The sequence below is a fragment of the Zonotrichia leucophrys genome, chromosome 1 (genome assembly GCF_028769735.1).
Source record: "Zonotrichia leucophrys gambelii isolate GWCS_2022_RI chromosome 1, RI_Zleu_2.0, whole genome shotgun sequence".
In the NCBI taxonomy this organism is placed as follows: Eukaryota; Metazoa; Chordata; class Aves; order Passeriformes; family Passerellidae; genus Zonotrichia; species Zonotrichia leucophrys.
The window spans coordinates 61301939-61321015 of NC_088169.1; the positions used below are offsets into that span (position 1 = coordinate 61301939).

At 38.7% G+C, this 19077-nt stretch overlaps 1 protein-coding gene across 5 annotated transcripts in view; it reads right to left on the reverse strand.

Annotated features, from left to right (window-relative positions):
• Nucleotides 1-19077, reverse strand: part of ENOX1 (ecto-NOX disulfide-thiol exchanger 1) — a 357261-nt gene that overhangs the window by 305096 nt on the left and 33088 nt on the right. The window contains exons 1-2 of one of the 5 annotated variants that reach the window (XM_064714375.1): nt 12126-12291; nt 3774-4076 (exon numbers count right to left, since the gene is read on the reverse strand). The exons of 3 other annotated variants lie outside the window; for them this stretch is intronic. The gene's annotated coding sequence lies outside the window, so the exon portion shown is untranslated. Of the gene's footprint in view, nt 1-3773; nt 4077-12125; nt 12292-19077 lie in introns of those variants that run through there. One more of the 5 variants, XM_064714392.1, reaches the window with a different exon arrangement.

The window sequence follows — 19077 nt, forward strand, 5'->3', positions numbered from 1 at the left end:
CCCGGCCCTGCTTGGACCCAGGGACATGCAGCTCTGGCAGCCTCATCTCAACTGGACTGCTGGATTCAGCCTCCTCATAACACTTGGAAGTTCCCAATAAAGGCACCATCCATCGTGCATAAACTAACACTTATTTGGAAACAAAGGGATGTAACAGAACCGGAAACATTCCAACAATCAGTGTGGTTGTGATCCTCTCACAGGAGCTGCAACATAAGAGAGAAAGTCCAGGCTGAAAGATGGTCATGCAGTCTCCAAAGGTTCTTTTGTTTAGAACCAGTGACTATTTTTTTATTTTGGTCAGAAAAGTACATTAATTGCCTAGCATCTACTCTTGCTGTCTTCTGTCATTTCCCTGTCTACACACAGCACCAAATGAAAAGTAAAGCACCAAAATGAAAAGTAAAGGAGTAGTTTCAGGTCAGACCACTGCACCATAGAACTGACTTAAACATTACTTATTAGCTCACTTAAAACTAAATTTCAGCATACACTAATGCACAAGGAAACATGCTCTCTTATGTAAGAATAATGGACAATTTTAACACAATTTATGACCAGTTCTATTTCTCCTGTCTGCAGCAACAGAGAACTTCAAGAGCTATGGGTCATCAGAGTCTAATATTTAGGGATGACTCAAAGACAGATAATCTGATCTGCCTCACAACAGCCTTATGCTTCACCTACTTTAACAGAGCTACTTCTAATTTGTACCAAAACAAGATCGGCATCAGGTCCCTGGATTCCAGCAACAAAATGTCCCACAGCACCAAGACGATGTTATAAAGTGTCATATACCACACACACTTGAGGTAAACGAAGCCCTTTGGCTAAGTAAACAGTAAATGACCAGAGAGGATTACAGCTGTTGGCTTCCTGATTTCCACTGTATGGAAGAAACATAATTTTTTCAAATAAAGACAGTACCAACACATTTTTTCCCCTCAGGACAGGAGGGGAGAAATTTCCACACCATGGAAAACAACAGCACTGGCTGAATAAGGAGAGTCTACAAAGACATCATGAATTAGCAGGAAACTACTTTGGAAAGATAAGATATTAAACATTTTCTGTGGGGAATAAGAACACTGGAGATTATTTACTTTGCTTTAATTACTTTGGCACACTGCTAGATTAGTTTTTGTACGTTACTAGATTTCCATACCATCATTTAACAAATGCTAAGACGCGAGTTCATGTTCTGAATATTTAAAGTTCACCCCATCCATTTTATCTTGTCCTGTGCTGGAGTTTCTGCCACTCATTTCACAAATAAATAAGAGGGCTACAGCTTCACTTGAAAAATCATTATCACTACAGTGATGCAAGCAGCACCCTTAATTTCTGGATATGTGTTTGTCTCTTGCCTTGCATCTATCCAGATGCATTTTGACAAGAACTCACTGTTAAGATGTACAATATCAAAGCAAGGATAAACATCAACTTTCACTGATGCTTTCGATCTAGATTACATTAGGTCATCCTCCACTCCTCTGAACACTTCACTTTGATGGAAAACTGATAATAAGCCAACTTCCAGAGGGCTATAACTTACAAAAACACAGTGTAACTAATATATGTAAGAAGTTTCCGTGAAGGCTTTATAAAGTGTTTAATAGGCTTTACAGTTACGGACCATATTACTGAACAACACTAATAAAATAGCACTTTTAGACTCTCCAGTAACTAGAGCACAAATAAACCTATGATATATATAAAAAAATATCACTAGTCCCACTGTTTTGATACTAATATCAAATTTATGAGATTTATGAGAGCCTGTGCTGAAATAAAGATCCAGTCTTTTCCTTGGCTCTTGTGTACTGCAAGCTGCTTAAAGAATGCCATTTACAAGAAATCCAAAATTTTCCAGTCTTGAAAAGAGCTGTCTGTACCTAAAACAACTGCAAACAATATCACTTCAGTACATCTAAACAAACAACAGTCTATTCAAGAACCAAACAGAGGCTAGTAACGGGATTTTCACCTGAAATTTTCCCAAACTAATTTGCCACATTTTATTTCACATTAGGAGCTTTGGCCTTGAGTACGGTTAAAAAGCTTTGGACTTCCCTGCAGCACTGACAAAGTGGGGATTTTTCTTCTCTCTTCTGTGTGTGCAGTATCTAAGACACATCTTCACAAACATGAAAATTCCAAAAACAATACCGTTATAATAATAGAATGAAAACTGACCAAACAGTAAATACCCATGCAGCCATAAAAAATTCAAATCTTTGATGCCTGAAGGATTACTCCACGCAACATGACAACAGAGTTAATTTAAAGCCAACTGGGAGAAATTAAAAGGCTCAGGTTAATTATTGCTTTACAGCTGAGCTGGAGGCATGAAAAACAGAGCAACTGAGAAGCGCGTGGAGATAAGCAACCAGGGTTTCAGCCTGTCTGCTCCCTACTTCCCGTCTGCTCTCGGGCCAGGCACCACGACAGGGCTCTTCAGCAAGCAAAGAGGCCACTTCAGAAGTGCCTCTCTTCCAAGAGCTGCCCTCTTTGCCTGCTCTTTGCTGCTCACCCCGTGCTCCATTCCCAGAGCACCCATCCTTCCCGGCACGAGGCACTCAGGGGCTCTCACCAAGGCAGCCACCAAGATCCTCCCTGCCACTGCTACCAAAGCATCAGCAAAACTGGCAAAAGCAGCAAAGCTAGGAAGTGTTATAGAGGCGGCAATTTGTAAAGGAGATGTTGAGAGAGATGGTTCATTGTTGAGAGAAAGGAGAACAGCAAAGGTTCTGGGAGACAGGCATTTATGGGGTTCTTTGTCAAAAATATGAGCTTTGCAGCACTCTGTGATAGAAACACAAAACCAAACAACAAATTTACTGGCTTACAGCAAGCAAAGTAGAAAGGATGAGCCCAGAAAGGTACATTAAAAACACACTGGTTTTAATATATCCCTACATATTTGAGTATCAGGACTCCGAAAACACTAGTTACAGTTAACAGCTCATTACATATTACTAAGAAGATAACATTTGCTGTTAAAGTGAAAATATTTGTTTGAAACTAGTTTGAAACGTGTAGGAAGCATATATCTTGCCAGACACATATTTAAATTTTTATGTAAGAGGAATCAAAATCTTCCCATTGAAAGGATGCACATTCGGATGCTATGACAGGTTATATTCTCCAGCAAAATTTAAGAACCTCCGGAGAGGATTAGGGATTAGACAGTCCTCAGTTTTTTGGGTTTTTTTAATTTTAAATGAGAGCTGGAAGACAAAAAGTATCTAGTACACATAAAATTCCTTCCAAGTGGGAAAAAAAATTATCTGTAAATGACTAGGGCTTCCTGAAGAAAACTGCAGATCAGATACCAAGATACTTCCTTGCTAAGAGAGTGAATAATTCAGTTACCAGTCATTGATCTCAGAAATGGCTATGATCCATCTGCTAAGATCAGGGAATTGCAAGTCTGTGCGTTAATTCCTGGCTTTTTCATATTTGAGTAATTAAGTCTGTGCCAAAAAGCAAGGACTTGCAGGAGGTTCAAGGACAGTATCAATTATTGTCTTCACTGACAAGACTTTCATTTGAAAGGCTTTACAGAAGGCAGCCTAAAGGTTCTGAGTACTTGCAACTTCATTACCTAGAAAACAGTATCAAAATATATATATTAAACTATGTTTAAGACGAAATTTAAACCCTCAATTATCTTCAATTTAAATTTGCAAACCTGTATGACAAAGGAGCTTAGTTTGATCAGCAGGCTCTTCCAATTCCTTGGATATGCACCTTAGCCATCAGTTTCTCACCTTTCCAGCAGAGCTGCACAATGCTGAAGTGGAACAGTCTCCTGCCCACCATCAGGTCTGGCAGAATTTGGTCTTTCTGTTGACAACAAATGCTCCAGAGCTGGGTAAGAGTTGCCAAGGCGAGCTCAGCAATTTCTCATTGTTAATCCCAACAGTAGCACTGACTCTGATTAGCTCTCAGGGGAATCCAGCTGAAGATCATTTCCTCCAAGCTGAACAGAAGAAATCATCAACAGGTGATGTGCAATATACTTCTGGTGAAACAACACCTCAAGGACAGGACTCCTTTTTCTCTCTATCATGCTGTTGTAGATATATGGAGAGAGACAAAAAGCATTACCGTAGATTTCCGGTTTATATTATTTTAGTGATTATTTACAAAAAGAAATATTTAGAATTCCAGTAGCATTAATCATAACATTCTATACATAATCTAGAGAAACTTCAAAAACATGCCTTCACACATACATGCTCTACAAAAAAACCCAAATGCACACAATAGTGACCTACAATTCTCAAAAAAATTGCTTCATAAAGGACATATCCTCAAAGTACATATATGTTACATTTGAAGATTTCTTTTGCATTTTTAAAAATAAAACATTATTAAAAGCTGCATTATAATATATTTTTGTCTCAGAAACAAATGAAATTCTGGAGAAAATTACATACAAGATCAAGCTGTGAAATTTGGGGCTTTTTTAGCCTTTAGAAAAGGATGCTAAACAGAGGTTTTACTGCTGTCTATAGCTACTTAAAAGAAGGGTATACAGAAAATAAAGCCAGTCTTCCCAAAGATTCAAGGTGGCAACACAAAAGGCAACAAACACACTTTGTGATAAACGACATGCTCACTGAATATAAGTGGGTGGAAAAATTGCCAAAAGAAGGCAATAAAGTGACAGAAATGCCTTCTGTACCCACAAAAGTTGGGATATCCATCCTTGGAGATGCTCAACAACCAACTAAGGCTCTGAGTAATTTTATCTAGATGGCCCTACTTTAAGAAGCAGACAGACCAGATGAACTTCAAAGATCCATTCAAGCCTCAAACAGTTCTGATTCCATGATTTTTTGAGTAAAATAAATTTGTAGGGAAAAGGCTGTTCAAAGAGCCTGATTTTTGTGATGCCTTAAAAAAAAAAATCATGTAAAATTACAGCAGTTTACTGCTGCTTGTATCGTTCTGCATCTAATACAATGGAAATGCACCTCCATTGCATAAATTATGCATGACAGAACATTAGGCCTTTAAATAACATAGTGAACATCAGAGATCACGAAGGAAAGTCATTCTCCAGGCTCTCAGTAATAGGAATCAAAAGTACAGTGAGCACCTTCCCCCCCAAATCCATTTGATTAGACATGTCATAAGCAGGCCCTTTGAGCCATGAAAAGGGAACTGACCCCACCCTGACAGCTCTTCACCACAGAACTGGTGAACTAAAGCACTTCAAAGAGAAAAATTACACTATTTCACAACTTGAGGCTCCCAAATGCTGGCCAACACCCAAGACTGAGATGGAAGCTTTGGAGCTAAAAGCTTGTGTGTTACAAATGAGCTAAAGGACATGACTTTATACATAAAAGAAAGAAGATAAAAGACATTTAAAGTTACTTGGGCATGAGGTCCAGAAAAGAACGTGGAATATATATTTGCCCACGGTTTACAGTTTCACTTCTGTTTTATCCAGCTTTCAGTAAATGTACTTCACCTGGAGTATCTTGGCCTTGGACAAAGGGCCTGAAGGCCGCAGAGTCTGGCTGCGCTCCCACCCTGCCACCACGGAGGTCCAAGCTCAGGGCCCCACTCCCCCCTTTAGACAGCAACACCAGAGAAGTAACTACAGCTGTTCTAAATGTTAGCATTGTTAACTGTTTCACTGCTGTTCAAGACAGACACTGCAGGCTTTCGCTCCTCTGCTGGCAAGTCAAAGACACTGTTGCCAAAACCACAAGGTTCAAAGCCTCCCACTGCAGTGGAATTTCTTTAGCACAACACTCGCTTCTCCTAAGATCTAGTAAACCAAAAGTCTGGCACCCTGACCTCGTCAGAACAGTGCAAAATCAATTTATTTAAATGGAAAATAAGTACTCCGAGATCAAGTATCCTAGCTGTAACTGCACATCTTTTATTTAAGGAACCCTGGTATGATAAAATTCTAAAATGAGACACAATTCTTAATCTGCCACATCAAAAGCATGACTGCTTTCTAAACCCTTGACTAGGAAACCAGTTTGAGCACAAGAAGCCTGGGCTAAGAGCTACAAGGCTCTTATTTCCACTGTCACAAGTGCTGACTGAAACTGTATGTGCTGAAATGAAACTACAAGATCAAAGAAGCAAGTTTCACAGTGAAATCTGAAAGACAGCTTTCCAGTCCTGTGCGAGACACAAAGTGGCTGGCAAAGCTGAACCTCCGACACAAACAAGCTCCAGCTCAGGAGCACTAAGGAGAAGAAACACAGTGGACGGTCCTAACTTACTGTTTCAAATACCACAATCAGTGCCACCACCACAGCAACAGGGAAAGAACTTGCTAGACGTAGAAACAAAAAGACTTTTAACTGATCCTACTCCTGATGAGACATTTTTCTATTTTAGACTTTGAAGATGCTGAGGAATTTAGCTTCCAGAGAAAGTGGGCAGCACTGTATAAGCAAATGGGACAGGAATGGAGTTCATATCAGGAAAATGAGGAAAGCATCTTACACCCTGATTTATTACATTAACTGAAAAATACTTTTAAGTCAGGTTGGTTTGCAAAAAAAAAAAAAAAAAAAAACCAAAATCCTGTGGGTATCTTAGAAAAGGAATTCTGTTCGGGTCTGAAAGCTACCTGAAATAAACTAATTAAGAACATAAAGAAAGAACAGTGAATGAGTCCACTGAAGTTCAAAGGACCTACACTATACAACTGGAAAGAAACTGGAGAAGCCAGATATCTAAAGAAACTATTATTTAATTGGAGTAACAAAGACTTGGATAACCCTTGTGGGGGTATAAAGCGGCACTGCTCTTTCAAAAGGGTTGGTGCTGCATTGTACATTAAGAACACATAGAACTGATGTAGTTTCAGGCCACAGGGAGATTCAGATCTTGGGGAAACTTCCATGTAATGATTGTAAAGTTAGAGATGAAAAAACCAGGAACACTCCCATGGTGGAGATCTGTTGCAAACCACCAAACCAGGGAGGAAAGATTTTTCAAAACACTGCCAGAACCATCCAGAGTACAGGGCTGGAATAGTATGTATTTTAACTACTCCGACATCTGGGAGTAGTTGAAAAAGAAATACATCAGGACATTTTGTTCTGCAAAAATTCAAAATAAACTGAAGTCAGCTTTTGACACAGAAGGTAAAGAGAGCAGTTTAATAAAGGGAGGAGGGGAATAGGATGGATCTTCTAATGTCACTATAAAATAAGAGACTTTATAATCCTGAGGATGCAAAACCACAAAACAGCAAAGCATTTTTCAACAGCAGGCCTAAATTAATTATTAAAGTACCAACATGGGTGCTGTCTAGTCGAAGAAACCCTCAGAAAACAATTGCTGAAATCACAATGGAGCAGCATATTGTCTAGGGCTCCATGGGGTTGTGTTCAGGTCCAATGCCATTCAATATTTATATTGATGGCTTCAGCAGTGGAATAGAAGTTATGTTTATGAAATTCTCAGGCAATACTGAGCTCTAAGAGATTGCAAGTATCTTTGAATGCAGGATCAGAAATCAGAATGACATGGGTAAATTGGAGAGATGAAATGAGATCCCAGTCCAGATTGTAAACTAATTATTTTTACAGTTAATGGAGGACAAGTCAATAGAGTTATTGGTGTTTGGGGACCTAAATGAGATTCTTCATCTGACCCTCGGTAAGGCATGTCCAATTGGCCAGGCTCCATTGACTAGATTGGGAATTTAGTGACACCACTAACATATGATGAACATTTAGGCACCTTCATTCAAATGTTTATAACCTGATGCTGGGTACAATCTACAGTTTAAGGGCGGCACAGGAGTCAATTAGTAGGAACACATGCAAGGTACTTAGGTATCTTAATAATTAACAGTATAATTAATTGCATAAATAATGAACTGTAAAAATGCCGGAGGAACCACTTTTTCAGTTGCAATTCTGTAGGAGAGGATTGCAAGCAAAGAATACCTATATTGTATATTGCACAAATATACAATCCTGCTAAAAAGCTACAGCACTAGTGAAGTAATCCTCTCTGAACAGAGGTGTCTTACATTCAGTTTGGGGCATTACACTCTAAGAAAGATGCAGAACAATTGTAGAGACAAATTTCTAGAAAATATAACCTGTGAGGATGCATTAACAGAATGAGGATTGTTTAATCTACATAAAAAAAAAGACACCAAGAAGGAGATCTGTAAATTGCTAAATACCAAACTGGCTGCTGAAAATCAGAAACCTCCACAAAAGAAAGAGTGATAAGCAACATGTTCAAACTACAGCAAGAAAGATTTTTGTTTTGTAACAGTAAGAACTGTGCCACATTGGACTAGAATGTTTTTAAGAATAAACCAGGGATCTGACAGAATAGAACTAATCCTACCATGGAATACAAGGATAGCCTAAAAGATTTCTGATTTTTTTTCCATGAGTGCTCTCAGGGGTTAACAAAATTCAGAGCTACTCGTCCCCAGGTCAAATGCACAATCATGTGTGCCAATGATGTTCAGCAATTCCCAGGGCCAGTTCACAGAGGAACAGTTGTCACATTGATTTTTTTTTTCTCCTTGGCACTTCATAAGGGCGGCAACTTGTGGCAGACGTGCAATGATCACCACATCCTCACACAGTACATCCTCTCACTATCCCAACACAGATCTCCAGAAGTGTTAGCAGCAGCAAAGGAGCTCCACTGAGCTCCCTTCTGCCTTCTTGCAAAGGCAGAGAAGGAATGGGTACTGCTCAGAACCATATCCTTTTGGCATGAGTAACTCTGAAGTGAGACCATAACAACTGAGCAGTGAGATTCTGGACCACACATCCTGCTGGTGCAGTACACTTCCTTCAACAAAACTACCACGACTGAATAATCTAGCTCCCCTTACCTTACAGCAGACATTATTATTAATCCACTGGTAAGAGAGAAGCAAGGGAAAGAATTAAGCATCAAATCTAATTCAAATATTACATCAACATACATTACATTTTACCATGATCTTCATAGTTCAATATCATGCTCTGTTGTAGTCAGGCGATGTGTATGAGACAGGGGAGAGGTGAGAAAATCTTTACACAGTTCTGACAATAAGCACACCTTATTGGCTACAAAAGCTGTCAAAAGACAAACTCTGCAGTTTTCATGATTACTAATAAACTTTAAAAAAAGAAATTGCCTATGAACTTTTTTTTGTGGTATTCACCAAATGTACTTCAAATTTTTCTCTGTGTCCACATTATGCTTGCATGGGCAATAAAATTTTCAGAAAGGAATCCAGTCCAACAACCAAGGCTGCTACATTTGCCAAATGCCTGCCCTGAAGTAAAATAGTAGGAAAAAAATACCTATGTAATGGTAAAGAATGCAAATATCATCATAAAAATTTTACCTATTGCTGTAGCCATGGGCAACTCTGGAACAGGAAATAACATCTTTAATAATGTTTTCAAAAGATGGCATATTATTGACAGACTGCTTCTGAGAAAAACATCCAAACAACAAATCTCATCTGGTCTTCATGAATCCTCTCAGATGCACTTTCAAGAATATTTTTTTTAAATTAGTTAAATTTTCCCACAACAAAGACAGATGACCACATGCTGAAAGATCTTGGCCAAACCAAGTGCTGAGATAACTGAACTTTCTTCACCCCACAGTTTATAAAATGCAGGACCTAATAACTTACTCTCCTTTTTCTGTATGAGGAAAATCTCTAAAGGTTTTTCAGAATTTACATTTCAGACTGGCAAACAGGGTCTTCTTCATTGACCTTATTTATTTTAAATTATTTACCCACTTCAAACACTCCAGGATATTCCTGCTAAAGTTAAGTGGCTGAAATTTGTACAGCTTCATATAAAGACATCAAAATGCCTCATAAACTCCTTTCCTCCTCAGGAAGGTTCTTTCCAACAGCTATATACGTACCTATACATATCTCTCTATCTATATATAGTTGAGACTTTATTTTTGGTTTTCTTAGAATTAATTCAGCTCATTAACTTCTGAACACCTCATACAAGCTCCTGCAAGGCGCATTAAGTCCTTGCTTAGCAGTTTGATGAATCTCATGCACTAAGGACACAGCAGGAGATCACTGTGTCCAGATGAATTTCACTACCTTATCATAATGGTCCTCAGCTGTAAAAATGTGAGGAAGCACTTCAATCTCAAGCAGCTATGCAGTGTATTTTCCCTTTCTATCCCCAGTCCTATGCTTCTAGACACAAGATGCTGGATGATTTCAGATAAAGGTCCAGACAAAAGCGCATCTTGCCAAAAGCACGTCTTGCCAAAGGCTTGCAGCCAGTGGAGAAAGTTTTAAGCTAGGATCATGAGGGAATGGTATCTAAATGCAGAAGTAAAGGAGGAAGCAGTGCAGATAAAGGGCAAGTACGTGTTGGAGAAGGCCATGAATCAGAGAGCATTCAGGCTTCTCAAACAGTGATAGGTTCACCACTACACAAAGCTTGAGCAATGAACAAGTAGAACTGGAAGTTTGTGTACGATAGCAGAGCTGTGGGAAAACCAGAATCCCGGATCTGAGGTGGCACACGTGACCAGAATATGGTCATGGATGTAGGCTTTTGGAAAGGAAAGGCAGAGACAAAAAGAACAAGGAGCTGTGTTTTCTGCAAAGAAAGGTTCCTCGTCTGCACAATGGTCCAGTGTATGGGACCAGCTCACCAACGTGCACTAATGAAAGCCCGGCTGATCTGAAGTGGTGTTAGTAGTATATGAGTAAAAAATATGAGTAAAAGCACTCAGAGGTCCCCTACAGCCAACAATTCCATAAAGCTATCAGGAGACTCAATCTGTTTATTTTGCCTGCAAAATACATGGATTTTAAGCTTTCTTCTACAGCTTTTCTGGGTTTTTGTTTTGTATTTTGTAGGGTTTTGCATCTTTATTTCCTTACTTTTATATACTGTCTAACCTCTGAAAGAAGAACTGCACTATTCTGGCTGCACTGCAGGTTAGTTCACCCAACGGGGCAGAGAGAAGGAAAAACAGGACACTAAGGCACCTGCAGATCCCTCCTTGTCCAATCCCAAGGTTAGTCAGACAGCGGGAAGGTGTGGCAGGAAGCCAGAAATGCCAGCTTTAGCCCACTGATGGTCTCTTCCAGATGGTAAGCTTCCAGCTTTCCTTTCATACCATATTCAAAGGGCCTTATCATACTGTTTTGCAATATTGACAAGGGTCTGGCCCTTCTTGGCAGTCACTAATAACTCAAAATCCATGACAGAAAAAATTGAGACACGTACCAAATGCATATAAAATAAATGTCTATCTATGGAGTCAAAGATTTTAAATATTCAATCTTTAAAATTAAAAATTATACTACATTCACTAGTATGCTATTAGATCAGAACTTATAAAAACAAACAAAAGAATAGCTGCATAAAGAATACAGAACCTTAAGTTCTTTAAAAAGTAACAGAGTTGCTTCCTATTTACTAACTCAAAGTCACTTATCTTCCACAAATTACTAAGAGCTGGCATCGAGTCTGTTTTGTGTTTGGGATTCTTTTTCAGAAGTTTTATACTTTCATTCCCTTTACTGGCAAAAATTCTTTACCAAGTATTTTGAAACATCACTTAGGATTTTGCCAATTTTCTTTGCTGCCATCTTACCAATTAGAGTACTGAACAGAATTCACTTCCTTAGTCTAGCCATAATCAAGTCTGAGACTACAAGAACTGGCTAATCTTCTGCCTCAAGTTATTATTCCATGTATTAGTTTTCAGATGTCACTTAGGACCTTCTACACACACACACATGAACAAAAGCCTCCTAAAGTCCCACAAAGGAAAGAAATTATCTGAGCAACTGAAACCATAACTGGGTAGGTTTTTAACATAAATTCTGCTCCAAACACACTTTTTAATCAACATTATCACTTTCTCTGAACTATTTGCTTCAGCAACTTTATGCCAGGTTTTATGAATTGACAATCTAGATCCCAGAAATTAGTGAAATCTAAAAAAATAAAGTGAATTTTAAAGTACTTCTTGTTTTCTTGGATAGATATAAAAATCCAGGGGAGGTTATGCTCTCTTTCCTATTCTTTGAAAGTCTGCATCATAGGAATAACTGTTCAAAAGAGGAATGAACAATGCTTATCACATGTATATACATATATATTTACTTAGCTGCCAGTATTATTTATGTAGAAATTCTCATCTGTGGTGGTTTGGTCTCTTTTTTTGGTTCTCACTGGATGTTGTCATCTTATTGCAGGTGTTCCATACTGTTGTCTCCTTATCACAAAAGTTTCATATCTTCTTGGTATTTCTCATGGGCAGCACCTCAGAGCACTGACCCCCAATTCCCTTGTCACCTAGCCACCCCTCTCTTTTATAGCATTCTTCTTCTCATTGGTCACAGCTGTGGCCTGTTAAAGTCAGGCTTGTTCCTATTCTTTGGTAATTGGCCCAGCTGCAACTCTTTACAGATGAGATTATTTTCTGCACTATCTTTATTTTTCTTTTATTCTATCCCCCCACAATTGGTTGTCTTCAAAAAGAGCAAATTCTCATCTCAAGTATGGCACCCCAACAAGTGTGTAATCTTCTGATAGTTATCACTGTTCCCTAAAGCACATAACTTCAACTCCAAAACAGCTTCCATCAATCTTTTAAATGTTTCCCCAGATCTAAATGTTTCTGGCAATAAAATCAGCCATCTTCAAAATTATCTTAAAATATATTACATCCTACAGTTTTGAGTTGTAAATACACGATAAAATACACATGAAACTTACATAGATGTTTTATCTTAGACGTCCTCCTTTATCAAAGGAATACCAAATTTCAGGTGCCAGCTTCCTATGGGGTACTCAAAGCAGCTCTGTCCTTAATTTCCTTTCATCCATGCCTTATCTCTGCACAACATCAGCAAACAAAAAATCCCAGCAGACGAGCAATAAATCTACCATTTCTTCTCTTGGCTTGCCTTCCTTACTACTGTTCCTATTAAACCCTCTTCCCCCAAAACTAAAATCCCATTGGTAATCCTTCTCCCCCTCCCCTCCCCATGAGAAGTCTTGCCTAAGACCAGAATGAGTAAAATAAAGCAGGTAACATCCTCCCCTGTCTCAGCTCTCCATATCCTCCTCTAATCACTTTGGACAATATCAGTGTTTTGCAAACCACAATATGGATGACATTTTCAACTCAGAGAGTCTCTCAAATCCCAATTATGTGTCAGTTCACTGGATTTGCTCTACATAACCTCTCTATTATATAGCTTTTCCTATCCATTCACACAGCTCATGTTCCTGCCCAAAAATCTTATCAGATCCCTCATTACAGGCATTCTCTTCTCTCTATCTGAGACACAAAATCTTGCCTGTTGCAAAGGTTGTTTTCCTTTGTCATTCACTTTAACCACATCACTCCTCTTTGCCTTTGTGCATCCAACATAACTTGTTCTCACTTCTAAAGATTCTTTACTGTAATCTCACACCTGATACATTTTCCCACTTTTTATGATGATGTTAGTTTCCACTGTACTAGCTAAACATTTCCAAGCAGAATCCACTAAAATATGCTTTGTTGAGATGGCTCCAAATTATTTTATTTTAAAATGTCCTAAAACTACCACCTACCATGCTGGTCAATATTGTGTCACTGTTTCCTTGTACTTCTCCAACCTGCCCACAGCTTTCTTTTCCCTCTTACTTCACTGCCCTTTGGCTGCTTTCCTAAATGGCTTATGTACATCTCTGTCTTGTGCCCTCACAAATGGAGTGCCCTCCTTTATGGCTCAGGTTCCTAAATACTAAGACCTGTAAATGCTATTGGTAGTCTATGAGAGTTGGAATGGAAATAGGGAAATGAGGGTTACTGTGTTTGAGACACCAAGAAGCAATCAGGTGTCAAAAGGCAAGGCTGGTTTTGTTGATGTTCTTCTCAGAGTCAAGCAAATAGTTGTCTTGAAAAGAGACACGAGCCTACAATCAGGCCAGAGCAAGGAAGGTACATAACAGCTGTACTTTAGATGCAAACAATTTTCTAAAATACATATACTGTACACATATACCTGCATATATACCTGTATTTTTGTGGCAAAATACACATATCTAATCTCAGTAAAACAACACCTAACAGATACAAAGCATACTCTTGCTTTATATTTCAGCATATATCTCTTACAGATGGTGACTCATCTTCCAATACCAGAAAGTCATCTCTACATTAAGTACCATTTCAGATAAGCCCAGCTCCAGCTCAATAACAGACCAGCACTGATCCACCAATTATGAACCAGCAGAAACTGTAGGGAGGCAAAAGAATTTATACCACAATTTCATACACTACTAATTTTAAAACATTCTTGGCTGGACTACGTCCCATTAATTGCCAACTTGGCGGGTCTTTCTTAAGGCAAATAATTTAATGACTGGTCAAGGACCTTGCAAGAGTTACCAGACCTGATTTTTGCCTGCTTGCAAATGACGAGCGAACAATATGATCTTTAACTTCACCTTCCTACCTCAGTTTTAACAATCCTGTCATACACCTGCGTATATACAGAGGTCTTCTTCCCTCACTGTCAAGCTGCACTGAACATGTAACAGTCTGAGCCCAGGTCACTAAGAGAGAATGACAGAAGCTACCAACATAAATTACTATTACCTCCTTAAGGGCATGCATGCATAGTAAAAGGCAGCATACACTTAATTGGCTGTGTAAGACAGCTTAACTCTTTGCTTCATGAAGTAAATTCTTCCTTTGTGAGGTGTTACAAGGAAGCCTTCCCATCTTTCTTTGTTCACTCCTTCTTAACCACTATCCTATGCATAAAAGGAGGAGGAAGAGGAAAGCTTATAAGGGAAATGCAAACAATCTGGAATAATGGAAATAAAAGACTGAGAAAAGGAACAAAATCCTGGCAGGTTTGTGTTCTCCCTGGAGAACATGCAGCAAAGACCACAAGCATTTCAAACACTAGGCTAAATCCTGCACTAAAAGCCTTAAATGTTGTAGAGGTTACAGGTCGCCTTCTGCTGTGGTGTGCACTGCATGCCCACACCCAACACACATATGCCCAAGTAAACCACTATGAAATATTAAATACTGCTCCAAAAATACATAACCACCTCGTGTAACTACCCCTGCTCAGACACTGGCATCCTCAAACATGCAGGTAGTTGTTTCACTTCCCCGTGCTTTATGGGAATCCCTAGAGAATGCCAGAAGGCAAGCGGCAATCAGGCTCAAAGTGTTTCTTTTTGTTAAATCACTGCCATGTGTTAAGCACTGCTTTTTCGGTATAAAGTACAACAGCCACATTTATAAACAGAAAACAGAGATCAACTACATGTATTCTCAAAATTGTCTGATGATATCAAAGTAGCAACGTACAAGTATGGGAAGAATAACGACATTCCTTTTATTTTGAATTAAATTACTTTGCCAATCTTCAAAACTCATTTAGCAAAGTACTCTGCTTCACCAGGTATATATCTAGATATGAAGTAGTTAAACATAATGGAAAGCATGACATTTAAGATTATTGTCTGGTAAAAATACGACCTTTATGGAACAGTTACACAACAGAAGGTAGAGTTACTGAAAAAAAATATTTTTAACCATACAATGGCAAGTTAATTAATAACACACAATATCAGTATTTACAAAAGAGAAACAAATAGCTGAATTTACTTTCACACAGTATTTTCTTTACAGAAGCATCAAAACTGGAGACAAGCTGCATTTAACAAGAAACATTTCTGCTGTTGAAAGTGACACGGAAATAAAGCTTGTCAAGAAGAATTTTTGTTTCAAAAACCTCACAAAGTCAGAGAAAGATCTACATTCAAGTATAATAGTTCAACACAAATCCACAACAGCATGAAATCAGGCAACTGAAAGGTAATGACAAATGCTACATCTGACACTCTGTCCTCATCTAACCCTATTATGCCTGAGGACTATAGCATGTGTAATACATAAGATCACACATTTTCTTGGACACTAATGTAATCATCAGCAACAAAATGAGTTTAATGGTTTATTTTAAGACCCAATTTTCAACTCTAACTCCTGCTTTCCATTTCCAAGTTTAGTCAAAGCTGCAGTGTTGGTTATAACCACTTTTTCTGGCTATGTCTTTTAGAGAACAGAATAAAAGAAAAAAAAAAAAAGAAAAAACACACTGTATACAAGAAAAAAGAAAAATTTAAGTGTTCTGTTGGAATCAAATGCAGTTTTAGGGACTTCTAACTAATACTGAGTATATTGACAATATACAGATACACAGAATAGAAAACGACATCCAAAGATGGATGTATTTTGGAATAAATTTCAGAAAGACATGAAAATCTACTTAGTAGACATCTGGGATATAACAATTTCATTTTGAAATCTGCACCACTCCTTATTCTCCACTTAAAGCACAGAATTTTCTGTGCAGAGTATCATTTGGTATACAAAGGGACTGGAAGCCTAGCAATGAGGAGTAAGGAAATCACCATCCTAAGCAGGAAGAAATGTTTGGGGCAGAGACTGGGACTGCTTCTTCCTATACTTTTGCCCATACTCTTGCCACCTGGACTACAGAAGCATCAGGGTGCTCTATTCAAGATCTTTGATAAATCCACATATGAGGCCTCATGAAAATAATGAGCTGCTGGCTGAAAAACCTTCTAGAGTGCAACTTCATGTGAAATTCACTCAGGCCAAAAGATTGCTTAAAGTCTCTAACAGGAACTTATCGAATATATTGGACATAGTGTGCAACCCAAAGTACATCAATCATACACCTACATGTTTGCTGGACTGAGCCCCAAACATACCAAGTCCACAAATGAAAGAAGAAACATGATGTTATTAATCTTTTGAATCCTCACAAAAGCAGGTTTGATCTTTGGTCTTCCCAGAGACAACAACAACAACAAAAAAAAAAATAAAAATTCCTATCTTTTTTCTACATAGATACATTTACTCCTGACCGTTTACTACAAAGACCCTAGCAAGGATATCTTTTGTGAGGAAATATGCACACAAGCCCCAGGAAACTCTGGTTCAGGAGGCTAGAAGCAAGAGACTGGGGCTGGTCCTGAGTTTGTCTGCAAGTGAGGTCTGCTGGGCTTGCTCTTCCCTCATCTTCTTTCCCTCCTTCCCATACTCTAGCTATGGTAGAAGTATTTCTAAGTCACTGGATCCACACATAAGGCTTTCAGCAGCTTCCCACTGAACTCACAATTATGAACCACATAGGTCTACCTAAGTAATTTCCCAGATTCCTCCCTAATATCTCATTGGCAGCTTTTACTTTCTCTTTGGGGATCACAGCAGTATTTTCAAACCTACACTAACTAATAGAAGAAATACTGGCAGACAGTACCACATTACATTTGCTAAAAGCTGTGGGGAAACAAGATTTTTTATCTTATCTAGACAAAGGAGCACATGAAGAGGGTAAGATGAACTCCACCTGGCACAGCCTTTTTCAGGAAGCTGCTGCTTCCAGGTTGAGGAAACCTGAGATGACCATTGTGGAGCAAGAGCTTGCATTTCACTTTTCCCCTGGCAGCTGTGTATTGAGGCCCAAATTCATCTGGAACACTGAGAGGTAAACAATGGAGATGAGTGACACATCACAGAACAACTGCATCCAGGTATCCATGAGGCTCTAATCTCCAAATTGTGGTGGGAGGGAGGAGATTGTCCTTCAGCAGAGAGAAATATGTTCCTTTAAAAGCTTTCTATTCTCCTCTCCAGCAGGCGTGCCTGGCCAGTAGCTATGCAACTTGGTACTGAAACTTCTCCCAAACCGATGACTTGCAGTAAAGAAAATGTCACAAAATTGCCCAAAAATTGTAAAATTCTTACAGAATTGCTGGGGAGAAGACAGTGAGAGGTTTCTGGGTTTCTGAGTTTCTGATTCTCCTGGGATCGCTGACATGCCATGAGAAGGTTCTTGTGACTCTTACTGTGAATCACTGTTCTAAACAAAAGAAGTTTTTCAACAGCATGAATCATGAAACATTCCATGTGTTGGAAGGGACCTTAAATACCATCTAGTTCCATCTCCCTGCCATGGGCTGGGACACCTTCCACTAGACAAGTCCTCAAAACCCTCTCCAACCTTGAATATTTCTGCATATAAGAAAGAGATTCGCAGCTTCTCTGGGCAAAATCACACCAGTTTCTGCTACTTACACAATTCATATGCTTTCATCATGACACCTGTATTTACAACCCTTCACTTTCAGAATACTTAAATTATGCTTCCAAATTTTAGTGGAACCATTGGCCAGGCATTTGGATAGAAGAAAAAAAGCTTTGGATTCTGCTTGATATTCACATCTATCCCCAGGCAGCCATAAAATGAGATATGAGAGCGTCTGCAAAGCTAAGAAGAAAATAGTGCAGCATTGTAAAATTAGCAGCTGCTGACCCATAACTAATTTGGAATGGCAGTATTTTTCAACCTCATTAATGAAGTAGGATCTAGAAATACAAAATACTGACCAAAAAAAAAAGGTTAAATACAGCAAAAGCAGCTTCCTAAGCAAATTATCTAGGCCCTGTTATGGATGGCCTATCTATAAACTTTGCAACAGACAGAAAAAACAGAAATGAAGACTTGTGTTATGAAGCCTGGTAGATTTTCATTACTTTCTGAGTACATCCCTTCAGCAGTAACTTACTAAAAGAGCATTTTATTATAAGTTGATGGGTCATTTTGTGAAACTGTGGCACTTTAGTCAAAATAACTCACTAAGGAAACAGCATGAGTAATAGAGCCATTTACCACACAAATAAATATGTGCAGATTTTTCTTGTAGTAACTAAGCACCTCACAGAGTAGCCTAAAGTTTAGTCCACATCTATATGGTATTTTCAGACGTTGTTCATGATTATGCTGTTTGATAACAAGTATCTGTAACTGTGGGGTTTTTGCTTGCTTCCTTCCTTAGGATGGTGAACAGTACTGTCAAGAACCAACATTACCTACACAAGTTTACATCTTTGACAATCATTATTAGCTCTGAGCAGCAAGTGTTGAAAATATTGCACATCTGCTGAAACCCTGAGCAGCCATTTACTTCTTGTGGAAATTGCTTTGTAGAGTCTGCAGAATGTGGC